The sequence below is a fragment of the Perognathus longimembris genome, chromosome 3 (genome assembly GCF_023159225.1).
Source record: "Perognathus longimembris pacificus isolate PPM17 chromosome 3, ASM2315922v1, whole genome shotgun sequence".
NCBI classification, from domain to species: Eukaryota; Metazoa; Chordata; class Mammalia; order Rodentia; family Heteromyidae; genus Perognathus; species Perognathus longimembris.
The window spans coordinates 12,480,023-12,500,141 of NC_063163.1; positions in this window are offsets into that span (position 1 = coordinate 12,480,023).

Consider the following 20,119-nt stretch of genomic DNA (forward strand, 5'->3'; position numbering starts at 1 on the left):
GACACGGTTAGTGGAACTTGGACTTTCATGTCCTTCTTCCTTCTCTTTTTGTTTGGGTTGTATTTTATCCCTCAGTTTACCCCATTCTACCTCATATGCAGTTCTAGCTTCCATGTACTGTAGTCCTGATGGTCACTCTATAGTTTTTATAAATACTGTAGTTTATTGATAACCTCAGATAGGGCTCTGAGTTATTCTCATTTCCAAACTCCAATGTGAAGGAGCAAAGTGGAGTTTTGGAAAGGGTAAAGACTGTGATTGCTGCCTGAACAGGAACCCAGGTAGGAACAGGTGAACAACACAACCTCTTCCTAGAGTCTCAAGGTTCAAGTTGGACCATAGCTCTCACATATCTCACTATTTTGCTATTTAATGAGCGTGTCTCCTTCTCAGTCTTGAAAGCCAAATTTCAAAACTTGAATACTTGCCTTTCTTTATGTCAACTCATTTACTAATTTTTGATGTTGGAAAGTTGTGAGCCTTTCTTTTAGATTATGGCTCACTTTTACCAATCCCAACACTAGTGCTACTGATATTTTTGGTATACTGGGAAGCATGTGGAGTCTAAGGCATCCAATATTAGCCACTGAGATGTTAATGATAGCTACAAAAGTATAAGCATACATATAAATTTAAAATTTCTCTCAGCTATGAGAGCTTGACAAACTACTGTCTGGAGGTAAAAATCCCCCCTCAATGGTGGGAAGTAAATGTTGCAAGACTTCTCTCGGAGTTATCTGTGTGACAGTCCCAGAATCTGTTTCCTTTCCCCTTCAGAGTCTCCTTACATGTTTTGAGATGCATTAGACTCCAGTTTTAGTAGGTCCCAAAGATGTGCTCACATGACAAGCTCTGTGTTCTAAATAATTTTTCAAACTTTCAAGCGAAATATGAAATAATTTTTGCTTTAAACATATTCATGGGAAGCTAACAAGCGAAGGATAATTGAAATATCTAAAGCTAATGAGGACTGGGATCCTGATAAAATATCTCATAAAACAAACAATAAAAAGTGGGCAAAAGTACTGCTAAAATGGCCCAGAACATGCAAAGTTAGTCAGTAGAAATGAAAACTCAAGGACATAAAATAAACAAATAAAATCTGCCTAATCTCACTAGTCATATGAGAAACACAGCATATAAGTGAGATAGATGTTACATTAGTTGTGCTGGTAGAAGTTAAAATGTAGGCTGAAATATTGGAATATACAAACTTCATATTTGGACAATCAAATTCAGTGTACATGTATGCAATGTCCCTTGGGATATGTTGTAAAGAGATTCTCAGCACGTGCAACAGGATTTATTAGTTTTCTTTTGCAATAAAATAAATTGGTCTTACTTTATCATTTTAAGCCATGGAGTCAGATGTCTCTATTTGATTTTGTTCAGAAGTCCAGGTTTGGGTTATAGGTTTAGGCTGTAATTTAGACATTGAATGAAGCTATAGTTATATCCCAAACTGAGGTTTTTTTATTTATATATATGCTTTTTGCCAGTCCTGGGGCTTGTACTCAGGGCCTGGGCAGCACGGGCCCTTAGCTTCCTCTTTGTTCAAGGCTAACACTCTACCACTTGAGCCACAGCTCCACTTCCAGCCTTTCTGTTTATGTGGTGCTGAGGAATCAAACCCAGGGCTTCATTCATGCAAGGCACTCTTCCGCTAAGCCCTATTCTCAGCCCCAAACTGAGGGTTCTGTACTGAGCACATGGGGCTTATCAACCTGAAATGAGGGTCATACAGACTGACTCTGAAGTTTTTATTCAGGACTAGGAAGACAATTATCATCTAAGATCCATGGTGGACACCGATGCATTGTAGGAGGCTGGAGCAAAGGGAAATTTTGCTCATTGAAGAAGTGGTGATTATTCATTAGAAATACCAACTATTTCTGGGTAAATACTGTATAAGAGTTACTTAGCTGTAATTCTGAAGGTTTTAGAGAATTCTCATAGCTAATGTTACAACCATGTATGTGAGAGAGCTCTTCTTTCAGAGTCTCCTATTTCCCTTGCTTTTGGGTATGATACACATAATTCCCTTTCGTTGCATCACAGGCTGATGGAAAAAATTCATTTTGTCACTGCTACAGTGTTTATGACAGGGTGGTCTTTAAAAGTTGGGAGCAGATTTGAGCTGAAGGAAGAGCACCCATCCTAGAGTCAGAATCATCTGAAACACCATTTTGGGTAACTCAAAACTAACTTACAGGAGACCTTAACTCTAGATCAGTTACTGTTGCATATTGTATATGCAAACTCTTGATTTCTTGTTGAGTAATGTGACCAAATAAGATAAAGTAAAATCCCATGTTCCTTATTGGACCTGTGATACTTGAGTGAGAGAAATTATAAAGAGGCAGAGGTCATTGAGAGCCATTTTGGGATTTTCTCTCAGCAAGAATACTTTCACTGGAGCCTTACTGATTATGGGAAAACATTTGTGAGTACTTTTAACACTGGACATGGGGAAATGAATGGATAAGAAACAACAACCAAAAGGATATTCCAAAGAAAAATATACTGTTATGATAGTTGGTAAGATTAATATACTCACAGCATCAAAGAATAAAAACAGAGCACTTAATAAGAAAGACATAGAATAGTAGGTGTCTATAGAATAATAGAATAGTCACTACTAGAAAGTTACATGTATAAATTAAAATGACATACATTTCATTGTTCAAAAAGAACACCATGAGCATAGCATAAAAGGTGGAACAGTAAGGAAAATAGGGAAACTAGGATAAAGGAATATAATTAAATAACATGTAAAATGATTGGCAAAACATTCATTATTATCTTATTCAGTATGCATTTGACGTAATACTTTGTTAAACTTACATATGATACTGTAAAAAATTGTATAATTGTTGTAATTTAGCTTTCATAATAGTGATTTATATTTAATTAAATTGTGATTATGTTGTGACTTTAATGTTTTGTGAAAATATCACATAGCAGTAATGAAAGACGCTACAGGGAAACTATCCTGCGTATTGTGTTAATGATATTAACATTCAAGAGTTGCTTACCCCATCCACTCTTTCTTTTAATATTTATTTATTGATTTACTTTTTGCATGTCAATTAAAGATATCCTCTATTAGGGTGTGTATTTCTTGGATTTTCAGGAGACTGTAAATGCTCAGAAGAAGCTGAACCTTGGATGTTGAATTTTGATCCTTCCATGAGCTAGTGGTACAAGCTATTATTGTCTCTCAGGATCCCAGAGGCATTTGCAAGAGCTACAGCTCTGTCAGCTCACAATTGAGAAGGGACATATCTGGACTATGTAATGTAAGGTAGAATATTTTCTAGGTTGGATACATTCAATCTATTTGCTTTTCTAGTGCTACTAAGGTTTAAATTCAGCTTCTTATGCTTGTGGGATAAGGATTCTGCCACTTAAACCATACCCCAAAGCCATTTTTTAAAATCAGTGTTGCTTTTAGTTAGTAGATAGGATCATACTTTTTTAAAAACTTGACCTGGACTATTGTATCTTACAGAGTAGGGATTACAGATGTGCACCACCACAGAAAGCCATATTCAATGTTGTGTGTGTGTGTTTGTGTGTGTGTGTGTGTGTGTTCTTTTTGGTACTGGGGAGCAAACCTAGGATGTTGCACTAGCTTGGCAAGCACTTTGTCACTGAGGTATATCCCAGTCTTTCAATCTATTTCTGAATTTCCAATATACTTTGGGCTTATTGGTACATTAGCTCATCCTAAACTGAGGACCTTCTGTATTTGGACCTCCGTGTTGACTTTAACAATTAGTACGCATGACATTTTAGGTGTCTTTAAAATTTTGGTGTCTAAAAATTCAATTCAAATTTATAAGCAGCATAAATCATGGAATATCCTGCTTTCAAAGTCTTTCACTCTTAATATCTTGTGGGTTGAACAGGAGCCTCAGAAAGGAGTGGAGTTGGGGTAGTGATCACAGCTGGATAAGGGGGCTTCACAGGAATAAGACTATGCATGTTTGGTCTGGGATGATAGAGATTTAAAGAACCTCAAATTTCCTCTCCAGGGGACGTTTTAGTCCCCCAAGTAGAAGCTAAATTATGCCGCCTATCTGACTTGCATTAATAGAGTTAGAAAAGAAAAGTTTTAATATATCTACCTTTACCTTGGACAAGAACTGAGTGAAAAATTTCCAGACCATGAAAGTTTTCATTACTTTCTTTGTGCCATGTCATGCAAAATGTATTGAAATATGTGAAGTATTAATCAAAGATTTACTTTCCTCCCGGATGAATGTCATTGCAGTTTGTTTATGTCAAGGGACAGTCTTCTTTTCCTGAAGTATGTTTACACAGTATAATGCTATGAGATAAAATTGTTTTTGTTGTTGTCAAAAGGTGCACACTATGTAGAGTGGAACCAAGACATTGATTTAAAGTTACAGTGTCCATCTTACTGAAAACAGTAATATAATTTTTAGAAAAGGAAATGTGGTATATCAAGCTGGAGAATTCTGTTATTTACTTCTTTTACTTTTTTACTTTCTCCTCTCTCAGTTGTTATCCATTTAAAATAGTGTTTGAGCAGCTTTATGTTCCAGATTTCTAGGCATTATGAATCAATCTCACATACTAAGCAGCTCCTATTCTCAAACGTCATGCCAGTGAACTTCAAACAAAGTGAAAGAAACAATGGAAGAATCTGTCTTCAGGGAGCTAGGAAACAGTAGAGATGACCCAGGGCCAGAAATAATAGACAATGTCAATTCAATAGACATCCTCAGAGCTGAAGTCTGAAAGGAAGAAAGGGCAAGTACAGCAAAATCTCTGTCAGGTTTTATTGAAAGTAAGTTTGTGGATTTCTTAGAGAAGGGTACGTTTTCATTACAGACAGGAGGACCAATACTGATGGAAAGTGTGACGTGATCAGAAGGAGACCAGAGGAAATAGAAAACTGGGAGGACAGTATAAGATTTTGGACAAATATAATTTAATCATTTTAATTTCAATCAGAGCTAATGGGAATTTAAAGAAGTCATCTTCAAGCTGAGTGCCAGTAGCTTACATTTATAATTCTAGCTACTCAGAGAGGAGGGTGAGATCCAGAGAATTGTAGTTGGAAATTATCCTCTGCTGGAAAGCCTGTGTGATTTCATCTCCAAAAATAACCAGCCTAAAAGCCATACTGGAAGTATGGCACAAATGATAGAGCATCAGCTCAAAGAGCAAGCAAGCCAAGCCATTTTCAGACCCTGATTTTATAGACTAGTACTTACTGACTAAAAACCAAAAACAAACAAGCAAAAAAAAAATTCATTTCTAGCTGACTCTCATGAGAAGAGTAGTTGGGAGTACCTTCAATGATGAAGACATGAGTACCAAGGCAAGGGAAGGTAAAAAATATAAAGAAAAAAATAATGAAGAGCAAAGGAAAAATAGCAATAAGAAAGGTAGATCTAATGACATTGAAATTGAATTGGCAGTAAAACAAACAGCGTTCTCACATAAAGGAGAAATAACCTGCAAAACTGTATTTAAGTAGTGTCTTAAAAGAATGACAATATAAAAATTTAGAATTATTTCTCACAGACATATCTCTAAAACATTGTGATACTACTATCATTACAATTTCAGTAGTATTATTTGTAAATTTATTCTTGATTTGTTATTATTTATATATTGTATTATTTTTATTACTTTCAATTACAATACTAGCTAAGCTCAGTTTGTTATAATTTCAAAATTGACATATTTTTAGGATATTTACTTCTTATCAGTTGGTTACCAATACTAAAAGGCCATAAATGACATTATATGGTAAATTATAATTTTAAATCCTTTAGGCATTCTTTGTTCACTAAAGCCTTTCACATCGATTCCTAGGCATTCTATTTTCATTAAACACTGTTATAGCTTAGTTGTTGAATGTAAGTAATAAAACAAATGTGTTGTATTTGCATGGTTCCTTATATTTTCTCATGTCATTTCACTTACATTACATCATCAGAGAGAAAGTAGAAATTTATATGATTACTGACATTTAGAAAGGCTGCCTTATTTACACAGCTGTGTGATAAAAAATGCTTCTTATTCCCCAACTTTCAGAGGAATATTTTAATTCTTTTTTTCCCTTAATTTAACAGGAAGAAATAGTTTTGAAATGACAGCTTAATTTGAAAAGGGAAAGACATGTAGTTGGTGGTCATTTTTGTCCTTTTTGAAATGTTAGGTTCTTCAACGTTTGAGTGGAAAAAAACTAAGAGGTGTGGTTATCTTCTGTAATATTCTTATGACTTATATTTTACACTTTCTCTAAATAAATATAAAAATAAAAATCTAAAATACCAATTTAATAAAAATCTACTTTTCTCTCACACAGCTGTTTTTAATGAAAAAATACACCATCTGCATATTTGCTTTTTCTGTAGCTGACACTATGTATGACAGGACCCCAAATATAATGTTGCAGACCTTTATATTGCTTTTGAAATTTCTACTTCCATAAGATGCATCTGCTTCTTTGCAAGCAGTTCAAGGGCAATTGAGCTTTTAAGTATTAATCTGCTCCTATTTAGCAGTATAAATAAAGATTTTTGATACAGGTGACATAATCACTATGAAAAACCAAAAGACATCTTTGTGACCCTCTTTTACTCTGTCCTTTTTGCTAACAATCCTCCACTGAAGACATCTGTAAAATCATTTTGAGTTGTGCTTGCTTCATTTCATTTTAGCTAATTATTGTTCACCTTAAACTTCCTCTTAGCCACAGACATCGTGGTCACTGACCAAAAACAAGAATAAAGTGTTTTCAAACCAGAAATATAGAGTATGGTAAGTTTTAAACTTTCTGGTGTAGTTGTGGACTTCTACTTGCTATTCACTTCTCTACATTTCTATTTCTTTACCTATCAAGTGGGATGTAGCTGTTGTGATGAGTACGGGAATGAATATATCAAAAATCTTTCAGTCAAAAGATGTATATAGTCAGCCCTAAGAAATGTTACCTATGGTTATGATTTGGCTTAGCTCATTAGTTTTAGTTTGTAATATTGTATGGATGTTGTATTTTGTCAAAGGCTTTTTGGGAATCCACTGAGATAACAATGTGATTCTTGATTTTAGTTCTGTTTATGTGGTGAATTACACTGATTGATTTACGGATGTTGAACCATCCTTGTGACTGTGGGATGAAGCCTACTTGGTCATGATGTATAATTTTCTTGTTCAGTTTCTGGATCCTGTTAGCTAATATTTTATTCAGGAGCTTTGTGTCTGTGTTCATTAGTGATATTGGTCTGTAGTTCTCTGTTTTTGTTGGGTCTTTGCCTGGTTTGGGAATGAGTATATTAGCTTCATAGAATGAGTTTGGGATTTCTCCCTCTGTTTCTATTTCGCGGAAGAGTTTGAGGAGTATTGGTATTAGCTCCTCACTAAAGGTTTTGTAGAATTCATTGGTGAATCCATCTAGGCCTGGGCTTTTCTTTGTTGGGATGTTCTTGATTACTTCCTGTATCTCACTGTAAGTTATTGGTTTATTTAGTTGATTTATTTCTTCTTGGTTCAGTTTGGGCAGTTTATACTTCTCTAAGAATTGATCTATTTCTGTAAAATTATTGTTTTTTACTGAATAAAGGTTCTGGAAATAGCTCCTTATGATTGTTTGAATATCGTGTGTACTTGTTGTAATTTTTCCCATGGAGTCCCTGATTTTACGTGTATGAGTCTCTTCTCTTCTTTTTTTTGTAAGCCTTGCGAGGGGTCTGTCAATTTTATATATTTTCTCAAAGAACCAGCTTTTAGTCTTATTTATTTGTTGAATGCTCTTTCTATTTTCAATCAGATTTATCTCTTCTTTAATCTTTGTGATCTCTCTCCTCCTACTCATTTTAGATTTAGTCATTTCTTGTTTCTCCAGTTGTTTTAGTTTCATCGTGAGGTTATTCACCTGCTCTGCTTCCATTCTTTTAATGTGAGTGCTGAGGGCAATGATCTTGCCCCTCAGTACTGCCTTAGCTGTGTCCCATAAGTTTCTTTGTGATGTATTTTCATTGTCATTGTGGGTTATGATTTCGTTGATTTCATCTTTAATTTGGTCTGTGGCCCATGTGTTGGATAACAGTGTGGGGTTTAGCCTCCAAGAATGTGTATAGCCTCTGTGGTAACCGTTGTTATTGAGGGTTACCTTTAATCCACTGTGATCCAATATAATACATGGGATGACATCAATACTTTTGTATTTGCTGAGGTTCTTTGTGTGGGCTATGACATGGTCTATTTTGGAGTCTGATCCATGGGCTGCTGAGAAGAAGGTGTATTGGGTCTCTGTAGGGTGGAAGATTCTGTATAGATCTGTCAGATCCATTTGGGATATGGTGTTACTTAGGTCCTCAGCTCCCTTGCTGATCCTCTGGGTGTTGGATCTGTCTCTTGGAGAGAGTGGGATATTAAAGTCTCCCACTATGATTGTGTTTGCGTCTATCTTGTTCTGTAATTCTGTGAGAATTTGCTTGACATATGTGGGGCCTCTTTTGTTCAGTGAGTATACATTTATCACCGTGATGTCTTGGTTATGGATTTTTCATTGTATTAAAATGTAGTGTCCTTCTTTGTCTTTTTTAGTTGATTTTAATGAAAAGTCCAGCTTGTCTGAGGTCAGGGTGGCTACACCTGCCGTTTTGGTAGGTGCATTTGCTTGGTAGATCTTGCTCCATCCTTTTATTCAGAGCCTGTTTTTGTCCCTTGCTGTAAGGTGGGTCTCTTGTAGACAACAGATGGCAACTTTTTGTTTGCGGATCCATTCTGCCAGTCTGCTCCTCTTTATCGGATAGTTTATACCATTTATATTCACAGAGATCAAGGATAAGAGTGTTTTTTCTCCTTCCATTTTCTTGTTGGGCTGTTTTTTCCTCTTTTTTTTTTTCTTGTCTTTAGTGAGCTGCTCTTTCTGTCTGTATGTCCTGTACGATCTCTGTTGGGTGGGATTCCCCTCTTAGAATTTGCTGTAGGGCTGTTTTTTTATTCACATACTCCTTTAGATCCTCTTTGCTATGGAAAGATCTGGTTTTCCCTTCGAATGTGAACTCCAATTTCACTGGATATTTAATCCTAGGTTTCATATTGTTGGCCTGTAGAACTTGGATGGTGTTCTTCCACTCACTTCACGCTTGGTAGGTTTGTGTGGAGAGGTCTGCTGTTATTTGGATCCTCTTCCCATTGTAGAAAATTTCTTTCTTCATTTTGGCTGCATTCAGAATTTGCTCTTTATTCTTGAGATCTGAAGTCTTGAATATTATGTGCCTTGGGGTGGCTTTTCTGGGGTCTGGCCTGCCAGGTGTCCTATAGGCTTCGGTTACCTGGATGGGGTCCCTTGTGAGATTGGGGAAGTTTTCTGCAATAACTTTATTGAAAATATGCTGAAGCCCTCTGCTCTGGTACTCAGCTCCTTCTTCTATTCCAGTTATGTGCAGATTATATCTCTTGTCTTTGTCCATTAGTTCCTGGATTAGTCTGCCCTGAAGCGTCCATGTTTCTTGGAGTGTGGTAATTTTCTGGTTGTTGTCGGCTGCTTCATCGTCCAAGAGAGAGATTCTGGATTCCATATGGTCAATTCTTTGTGCTGTGGATTCAATTGCGGAGTTTATGGATGTCAGAGAGCTATTTATGGTTGTCAGATCATCTCTGATCGTGGAAATTTGTTCCTTTAAAGAGTTGTATTTTAAATCTATTTTTTCATGCATTTCACTTTTCAGGATGTTAAGGTTTTCTTTAATGGAGGTTTGCATTGTATCCATTTTTGCTTCCATTTCTTTCTTGGCTTCCTGGATGTCCTTCAAGACTTCCACTCTAAACTCCTGGAATTGTTTTCTGATTTTGTTTCAGACACTTTCCATCATTTCTGTTAACATGGACTCATTTGCTTTTTTATTCTCCATCTCCTCTTCGGTCGTGCTGCTTTTTGGAGCTGGCGAGTTGGCTTGCCCTTTTTTTTTTCCAGTCCTGGGCCTTGGACTCAGGGCTGAGCACTGTCCCTGGCCTCTTCTTGCTCAAGGCTAACACTCTTCTACTTGAGCCACAGCGCCCCCTCTGGCCGTTTTCCAAATACGTGGTGCTGGGGAATCGAACCGAGAGCTTCATGTGTAGGAGGCAAGCACTCTTGCCACTAGGCCATACTCCCAGAGTTGGCTTGCCCTTTGATGAACTGTGTTATATTTCTTTGTGATTTGTGCATCTGGAGATCTGTGGGTGGCTTCCCTGGTTTGGTTTTGTGCTGGTTCCCGCTGGTCTGTCAGTGGGAGCCTTGTGTCCTGGTATCCTGGCTCTGGGTTTGGGTTTGGCTGTTGGACCTTGCTTCCCAATTGGTGAGCATGTCCTTCTCGGTTGTTGCTGAGGTGGTCACTTTCCGTGCACTTGGGGCCGGTAGGTTCTGTGTCTTTCTCTGCGGGACAGTGTCCTGCCACTGTGCTGTGCTGACCCTAGCGTGCCCTGTTGGGGGTTTGCTGGTCGCTGATTCAGTGTGGCGTGGAGGCTTCTCTCTTCTTCGTTTGTTTTTTCCACTCTGTATCTTGGTCAGAGGAGCTCACCTCTCAGGCAGTTCACCTTCCAGAGTGGACCGCTCCGGGGCCGGTGTTGTTGAGGGGTGGTCCACCCACTTGTGTGAAATGCGCCAAACTGAGTGGGCACATGCCAATGGAGAGCTCTGCCCTCCTGTGTAGGCGCGCCTACCAGAGCAGGCGCTGCCGCTGTGGCCCTCCCCACCTGAGCTGGGTACGCCTCCTAGAGCAGGTGCTGTCATGGGGCCCCGCCCACCTGTGAGCTGTGTGCCCACTACAAAGGGCACTACCGCTGTGGCCCCCCGACCACCTGAGAGGTGTACACAAGCCCCGGATTGCTGGGTTGTGCTTGCGACCTCCTGCTAGTCTGCTGTGGGGGGCGGTATGTGTGGGGCCCAGTGGGATCAACTGTCTGGGCACGGGTTAGGGCCCTCAGACTGCGCCTCCGCTGCAAGGGGGGCACATGATCAGGCCTAGGTGTCCCTGCTGTGCTGGTATTGCCCACCAGCGCCTGAGATTTCAGTTGTAAAGGTCCGTGAGGTCCAGGTGCCTCGGGTGGGGCTTGCACTGCCGGCATCCCCTGGCCCCTGTTGGGAAGGGGGCAGGGCCCGTTTGGCCAGTTCAGTCCCCTGGGTGGCCTTGGGGCTGCTCCGCCCTTCTCCTGCTAAACTCCTGTGACTTCCCAGAGCCTGATGGGAGCTTGCCGCCTGATTTGGGGGTTCTTTGTTCACTTGGGGTGGGGAGGGGGAGGGAGGGAGATCTAGCTTCTTTGTAGGGTTTGGGTTTCTTTTTTTTTGGCCATTCCTGGGCCTTGGACTCAGGGCCCGAGCACCGTCCCTGGCTTCTTCCCGCTCAAGGCTAGCACTCTGCCACTTGAGCCACAGCGCCACTTCTGGCCGTTTTCTGTATATGTGGTGCTGGGGAATCGAACCTAGGGCCTCATGTATCCGAGGCAGGCACTCTTGCCACTAGGCTATATCCCCAGCCCTGGTTTGGGTTTCTGATAGCTGGTCTCCCGTTGGGTGAGGGGGTAATGGGGGAGTCACTGGTCCTGGATTGTGTGTTTGTTCTGTGCCACCGTTGGTTCTTCGGCTGTGGCGAAAGGTCGTGGTGGCGTCCCCAGCTCTCCCCTTCTGCACCGCTGGGTTCCCCAGCTGCTTATGTCTGTTCCTGGTGTGGACCCAAACTTCCCATTGCCGCTGTCACCGTGTGTCTTGGTCCGTACTCTCCCTGGTGTCCGTGGAGTCCCGCTGTCTGGACTCTGTGCTCCCAGTAGTAGGTCTGCCGATCGCCGGGTTCCCCTTTCCCAGCCTGGCCCTGTTCGGGCCAGGGTTGGCTGGTGGGGGGAGGGTGCCCCTTAGATTCTCTGGCTCCGTGTAAGTTTTTGGCTCTTCTTTTTTGCTCCTTTTTGTTTCCTGCGTTTCTCCACTGCTTCTGGCTGCTGGTTTTGCTGGGTTCTTGATGGGGTATTGGGTGCTGGAGGTCCCAGCTCGCTATTCAGTTGGAGCGAGTCAGGGTGCCTCCCTACTGTGGTGGCGCCATCTTCCAGATCTGGCTAGTTTGTAATATTGTAGAGCATAAAATGTATGATATGAATTAATATCTGTTCATGTGTTTTGCACTGTCATGACATACTAATTTCATCCTTATAATCACTTTTCAGTAGATTAGTCATACTTAACAAAGAAAAAGAATAATTGAATGGCTAAATAGCTGATCCAAAATTAGTAGATATTAAGAATTGAGGATTTTATATGCTTTAACAAGTTTGGATTTGTCTTGATGTTGATAGGAGATAATTGAAAAAGCATAACTGAAGTTTTGTTCGGGTGGCAATCTAGCTACTCAAGAGGCTGAGATCTGCAGATCACAGTCTCAAGCCATCCTTAGTAGGAATGTCCATGAAACTTTTTATCTCCAATTAACCACCAGAAAAAGCTGGAAGTTAGAATGGTACCCTTAGGCAAAAAGCTCAGGGATATTCTCCAGGTCCAGAGATTCAGCCTCATGACCAACACACACACACACACACACACACACACACACACACACACACACACTCGCACACACACAGGCAAAGAAACCTAAATGAGAGCAATATGATTTGTAATTGTATTGGAGAGAACCTCTGTCTCCTAGGAGATGAAAGGAAGAAGGAATGGGTGCTCAGAAAAGAAGAAAAAAATGCATGAAAACAAGATGCAATTAAAAAATGATGGTTGTATAGAGATGTTGAGGTAACAGGAGGTATGGGGGGAATGAATGACAGATTTGGAAGACATGATTTTGTAGGTAAAATTGTTTTTGGGTTTTGCTTGAATGTGGAGATGAAGAGGAGCATTGTGTCCTTGATAACTGACAAACTGAGCAGATGTTGAAACTCACTGACAGTACGGCATTAGAGGAAGAGCCTGGCGGGCCTGATGCGGGGTGACACACACATGCTACCCCTTGTTGCTCTGAAACAATTAAAACTCTGTGCACTGTGCAGTTATACATAGCAGTCAGTCTTTTCAGATAGAGATTGGACTGGTGGTATTGATGAGGGCTGTGATTGACATCTCACTATAGATGCTATGAGCCTGGGATGGCGATGAAAAGGAATGGTTGAGAAACAACCAGAATACTAACAAGACAGTGTCTGAAAAGGAACTCACCCTCCTTCAGGTTGAAAGTGGCTTAGAATTGGGTTAAAATATGAACTGAAATATATCCACTGGATTTAAACACAAATAGTTCTGAAAACCATAAGCTAAAAGATTCTCCTCCTACCTCCAACAAATAAAATATCAAATATTACTGTATCTCGTGCTCTGTATTTTATTAAATCTGTTTTCTTTGCCAACAAATATCTACCCCAGGGGGAAATGAATCTGGAATGATAATATGTACTCTCTGACTCCAGCAGAAAACTAGAAAAACATATGACCTAAATGAAAAAAAAATCAATGGATGATTAAATGTTGCTCACAGAATGTAGTTCAAATGCAGAGCTATCGGCACTGAAAGGTGTTTTACAGTTCATCTAGCCAAACAGCTTCATTTTATTAATGAAGGCATTAAAGTTCAGCAAACTCAAATCCCTTTTTGACTTCATGATCAACTTCTTCATTTCTTTTAAAGGTCTACTGGATTAAAAAAAAATTCCATCAGTGTTTAAGAAGTTCACAGAAAGAAGCACACTGCATAGAAGTAATTCAAGTCAGGCCATGTAATCTTGTAGATATGCCATTTAAAAATCATTCATCTACTTTTATAGTCACTAAGTAGGTGTACAAAGGGGTTCTAATTCAATATGTCAGTTTATAATTACAATGTATCTTGATAGAGTTACCCCTTCCACCATTCTTCCTTCAACTACCCTATCCATCTCCTGAAATATTTTTTCTCTCTCTATTATGCACACACACATATTTTTATATTATAAGTGAAAAATAAATGTTTTAGCACCTTTGCTATATGTACCACAGAAACAAAGACCTATTGTGAATTTTATGGTCAATGTAAATGAATCTATGTGTGTTAAAGAAGTTAATTAAATCATTTTAATTAGACTTACAATAGATAATGTACAGCCCTTGCCTATATGTGAATTATACTTTTAAAAATAGTGACCCTTTCTGTGTGAGCTTTCAGTTTGACCTCCTACACTTTTCTTTATTGAGTTGAGAATTAAGCAGCAAGTAACAAACAACAGGGAAGGAGTCCAAATAAGCTCAAGGAAACCTAATTTAAGCTACTTTTCCTTATGTGATCTGTCTACAGAGCTTTAAAAGACCTGTATTTGCCAGTGAGTTAGAGAAACATATTATTTTTGAATCAATCCTTCCTTTTTTCCAAGATCCTAATACTTCTCATTCTGTTCTAGTCAGACACTTGAATGGTGGAAGTTCTCTATTATTCATCAAATACCTCAAGCTGTTCCCGTCAAGCTTCTCAACTCATTTCCTACAGATATTCCACAAAAATACAGCCAAAAACTTCTCTGCCAGGTATGAGTCTGTGTGGATAAAGACAGTTGGAGCCAGACATTTTGTGAAAGAGGAAATGGACTGGAAACCTGCATTCCTTCAATACCTGCAGTTTGTTTACTTTGTACCAGCTGCTAGAACTTTCTTCCAACAAGCTGATTATTCATCTGCATCCCCTCAGCTCTCCTCACTAATAAAGGATTGCTCATTCCCTGGAGAAGAAAAAAAATCTTCCTTTTCCTTAGGATAAAGGCTTTCGGTATGAATTTCAACTAAAGGTTTGTTTGTAACCACAGATATATCCAGAGCTCTGGCAAAATTCACAATATAAAAAGTAATTTAAGTGAGATGTCCACTGAGTATTACATTTTATAATAAAGCTACTTTCTAACTAAAATGATCAGCCTTGTAAGATGTTTTTCCTTCAGGGCTATTTAAATAGAAGATATATAAAATTCCCCAAATATTCTTTTAAAACTTGTTCTGAGTGTCTTAAGATAAAGATGATTTAGACAACAAAAGTAAGAATAAAAGTAACAAAAATGTTTTCTTTGCTTGCATGCCCTCCCTCCCTCCTCCCCTCTCTCCTTTCCTTCCTTCCTTCCTTCCTTCCTTCCTTCCTTCCTTCCTTCCTTCCTTCCTTCCTTCCTTCCTTCCTTCTGATGTGTAAACTTTATCCCCATTTGCCAGACTTTCAGCGAAATGGTATATATGCATGACTTGAAAAGGGGCCAAAGAATAAATTAATATATTGGCATAAAAAAATGAAAATTTCATAACATCAAAGAAGAGACATTTCTGAGAAAAGGGAACCATTATAATGGTTATGATTAAGTTTTTGAAAGCAAATATATTCAAGAAATGGTATCCAATGTTGTATATTCAAGCCAAAGTAAATAGAACCTCTGGATATTTATATTTAAACCAATTGTTCATAATGCTATTGTACACAAACATAATATTTAGAACACAAAGCAAAATGTTGCCCTTCATGAAGTCTTGATCATTAATAAATGAATCTTACTGTGCACAAATAATTCATGAAGAATTACCTGACAAAACAACAAAATATTAGACTTGATAAGTAAGACTTTATCCCAAAACACTGTATAGACCATATGCTCCTCAAAGTTATCATTTTACAGTTATCATTTGTATGATTGCTACAATTTAGTTAATTGATTAATTACTTTAATTTACTAAGGGTTGAACCCAGGGTGTTGCATTTGTTGGATAGGCACTTCAGGCATGTCTGCACTTTAGTTGCTTGATTTTGAGAGTAAGGTCTTAGAATTTTGTCTGACACAGGCCTTGCACTGTGATCCTCATATCATTTTGTCATGCCAAGCTTATTTATTGAAATGGTTCGGTAGATTTCTACCCTGACTGTCCTGGAATTGTGAGCTTCTTGATTTGTACCTCCTGATTCCTCCTGATTCTCTTGAATTACAGGCATAAACCACAACACAGGGAAAATATTAGAAAATTTTAATTCACACATCTATGTGTAGATACTTCCCTGCTGGTCTTATGTTGTGCTAGATAACTATGGAGACAGAAATATATGAATAGTTTATTTTCTTAGAGAGCGTTTAATGTCACAGGGAAAGACTATCAGAAGAATAGTTAAAAACAGTCAGAGTTCAGAAAAAAAGAATAATGCAGTTGGATTCAAGAAAGGCTTCCTATGGAAGCTAAGGTATTTGAAGGTCAAGAAGACCAAGGTAAGTGGGGTGCTGGGGGCTCATGCCTGTAATCCTAGCTATGCAGAAGGCTGAGATGTGAGGATCTGAGTTTGAAGTTAGCCTGGGCAAAAAAGTCATTGAGAATCCTATCTCCAGTTAACCATCAGAAAACCAGAAGTGGAGTTGTGGCTGAAAATGGTAGAGCACTAGGCTTGAACAAAAGACTTCAGGAATAGTGTCCAGGCTATGAATTCAAAATCCACAACAGAAAAACAAAGAAAGCTGATGTTGATGAGAACAGAAATACAAACAAAATCGTATAAAAAGGGCAAGGTGGTATAACGGTAGTGACAGAAGCTCTGATGGAAAGGTCTAAGAGAAAAGAAGCTTGTGTGAGTGATTCCCATCTTTATAGAAAGCTATGAAGAAGCCAGGTTACTACCTACATGGAACAAAACTGGAAGAGATGTCTGTAGGGCAGTATACAGTATTGATCAGAATACTTCCTGGCACTTCAATATTAATACCCAGTAGCTAATCTTACTAAAATTATGCAAAAGTTTTGGTATAGTGTGGAAGTGGCTCTATAAAGAATGTAATTAAAAATCAACTTTTATTGACCAAAGGATTGTCAGTTAGACAGACTCATCCTGTCCAAGTTGTATTAACCCATTGTATGTCTTGGGACCTGTTTTGTGCTGTACTTCTCTAAGTAAAGATCATATGTTTCCAAGCTCTAAGCTTCTAGAAGCAATGTCAGTAAAGAACTTGTTTTTGAATTGTCAGCAATTTGATTATTCCTTACAAATAACAGATGATGATTTTCTTTAATCTTACAAATATCTTCTAAGTGTCTAGGGTATATTAATTATAATTAACACTTTAGTCCATAAGAGTATATACACTATATATACACAGAAATATATACACATAAAATGTTTGCATATACATGTGTTTGTACTATGTATAATATATGATGTAGCAAATAATAACTGAGTCCAATAACAAAAGTCAAAATCCAGGTAATAGATGCTTACTTACTGTTTTTGGATATTAATAAATGAAATATGTCCATAGCAATGTGGAGATTGAGTGTATCTTTCAAACAAAGTTAAAAATACAGTCTTTGGACATTCCTAACATATTTCCTTAGTGGTTTTACTTTATGTAACATGTGGTATTAATAACAGGTTTTAAAAATCCAAAAATTATTTACACAAACCAAAATACTTTGAAACATTGATATTTTAGCAATCTAAAAATAGGAATTATACATTGATATGACTTTTATATTTCCTGCCAGCTAATCATAGTATTCAAACCTGTGGTTGGGAGGGAGAGAGTGATTCAGAATAATTTAAAAATACATATAATAATTCTGAGGTTTTATGGTTATTTTTTATGATGAGCCTTCTCAAGGTATTTATTCCTGCTTTATGAGGTAACATCAACCTGATGTTACCAACTTTAAGGTCAAATTCTTTAAGTATATTCTAAACTAACTCCCACCTCCCTGATGACAACTCAGTTGATGAGAGATGAACAATTTCTGAGAACTCACTAGAGTAATAAAATCATTCTCTCTCTCTCTCTCTCTCTCTCTCTCTCTCTCTCTCTCTCTCTCTCTCCTCTCTGAAATAAAAAAAAATGGACTTAGAGCTAGGGGGCTGATTAACTTTACAATCTAGATTTCAAGCTCATGTTTTGCAGGGATTCATGGCACCTGCTTGGCAAAGACAGGGAGATTGTGTGTAATTGGAGAAGAGGAAAGCAGATGGGGAACAATAGTCTTATGTTAAGAATCTTTTCTCTGAGGAAGCCTGCCAGCATTTCATGCCCTGATTGTGCAAAATACTTTGTATCTTCTAACGCATTCTCTTTCCTACTCAGGCTAGTTTCAGGGAGCTTCTAGCTTTTGAACCAAAATTATCCCAGACCAAGTTATATAACAATAAATTCAGGGGACAGGCAAACTAAGAATTAAGAAGCCAAGGCTACACAAGAAGAGCTGGGAAAGATTTCCAGGCCATTAACGATGTCATAGGTCATTCTCAAAGTCTCTAAATCTTTGCTAAAGATTTTTGAGACGGGTTGATTTCTTGTCAGACAACCAACCCATCTCAAAAATTTAGTGTTAGTTTAGATTTTCTCCCTTTTAGTCTTCCTGTTCACTCAACAAGCTTTGTTGTTGTAATTTATAGATGATGAAACTGAAGCCCAAGCAGGAAATCCCACATCTCAAGTCTAAAGATCGAATTACTAACACATCTGTTTAAATGTCTGTGTCTCATGCTCTTTCCTATAGCCCTTCCTGTCATCCCTTTAATTTTATGGCATTATAGCCATTTTATGGCTATAATGCCATAAAATTCTGTACAACAGACATTGAGAAGAGATGCTCCTTGTAGATAAACGTTGCCTTCATATCTTTGGGGGACGGGCTCCAGAACCCTCCCCAAGTATAAAATTGTAGGAATACTGAAGTCACACCTATAAAAGGGTAAAGTATTTGCACACAGCTTTCCATATATTTCAAATTATCTTTATGTAACTAATAATACTGTGGTAGCCAGTATTTTGTTATTGTGACAAAATACTTGAGGTAAACAACTTAAAAGTAAGAAATACTTAAGGATCCTGGTTTACTATGTTTCATTTCATGGTCTGCTGGCTCCCTTGTTCTTGGGTTTGTGGCAAGCTAAAGCACCAAGGAGGGGAGCATGTAGTAAAGCAACTGCTAATTGCTTCATGGTGGCCAGGAAGAAAAGAGAAAGGAAGAGAACAAAGCGCCAGGGACAAACTCTACCTTAGAAGATACACCTCCCATAACACGCATACTACCATTAGAACAAGCCTCTTAAAATTCTCACTATGCTCCCAAATCTCACGAAATAATTGGGTCAGTAAATAGGTGAATTTATTCATGAAGTCTGAATTCCTGTAACCTAAGAACCCCATGCAGGTTCCAGCCATGAACAGTTCACATTGGACAAGCCTCCAACAGATGTGCTCTTGGGGGTACATTTAAGAAACAAATGAAAAGAAATATCCAGCACAATGGAAATACTTTGGAAAGGATTGTTATGCTTCATTGCTTACAGATAAGGGAAGTAAATAAAAGGCTTTGTGTGTCCAGTATGGATGTAGCTTATTCCCAAATGTGTTCTATCTCCAGTTAATTGACTACATGGATCTGAAATCCTTAGATAGGGATGACTATACATGAAATTTGGATATAGTTCAGGATCTCTTGTTTGGCTTTTTCTATAAACATTCATTAACTACTTGAACTCATCACTCATATAGCTTTAAATATCCTCCATATATTCATGCCTCCTAAATTATACTTCCAGCTTTCTTTTGCACCCTGAATCTAGTGTTATTGCTTTCTGCTCATTCAACCAGGATATTTAGAAAGCCCGACACCTCTTCAACCTTTTGAATTCCATCTCTCAAATTTGATTGCTTCCATTCATCACTCCATCTCCAAGTGTGGGACTTATCCTTATAGTTTGCATTTCGTATTCAACTTCCCAGCACTGACTATCAGCTCTGTTTTCACAACACATCCTCTACCTGACCATGTTTGATGCTCTATCAGTGCCCTGGATCTTGGCTTTCTGGCTACCCACTTTGTACAGTTCATTCTTAACACTCTGATAAGTGTTGAAATTTGTGTTATATACACAAATCTGACTCATGGTAAATATCCTGTTTATAATCCTCCAGTGGTTTCACAACACATGGACAAAACTCGTTTAAAGTTTAAAACTCATTTAAAGTCTAAGCCTTCATAATGCAGACTAATCTTCTGTCTTGATTTTCTACACACAATTTTTCCTCCAATAATTGTTTTGTACACTAGCCCCTAGATTTTCCTTCAACACAATTTTATTTTCTTTGCCCCAGGGTTGTGTGGTTGGGTATTTCTCTGCCTGGA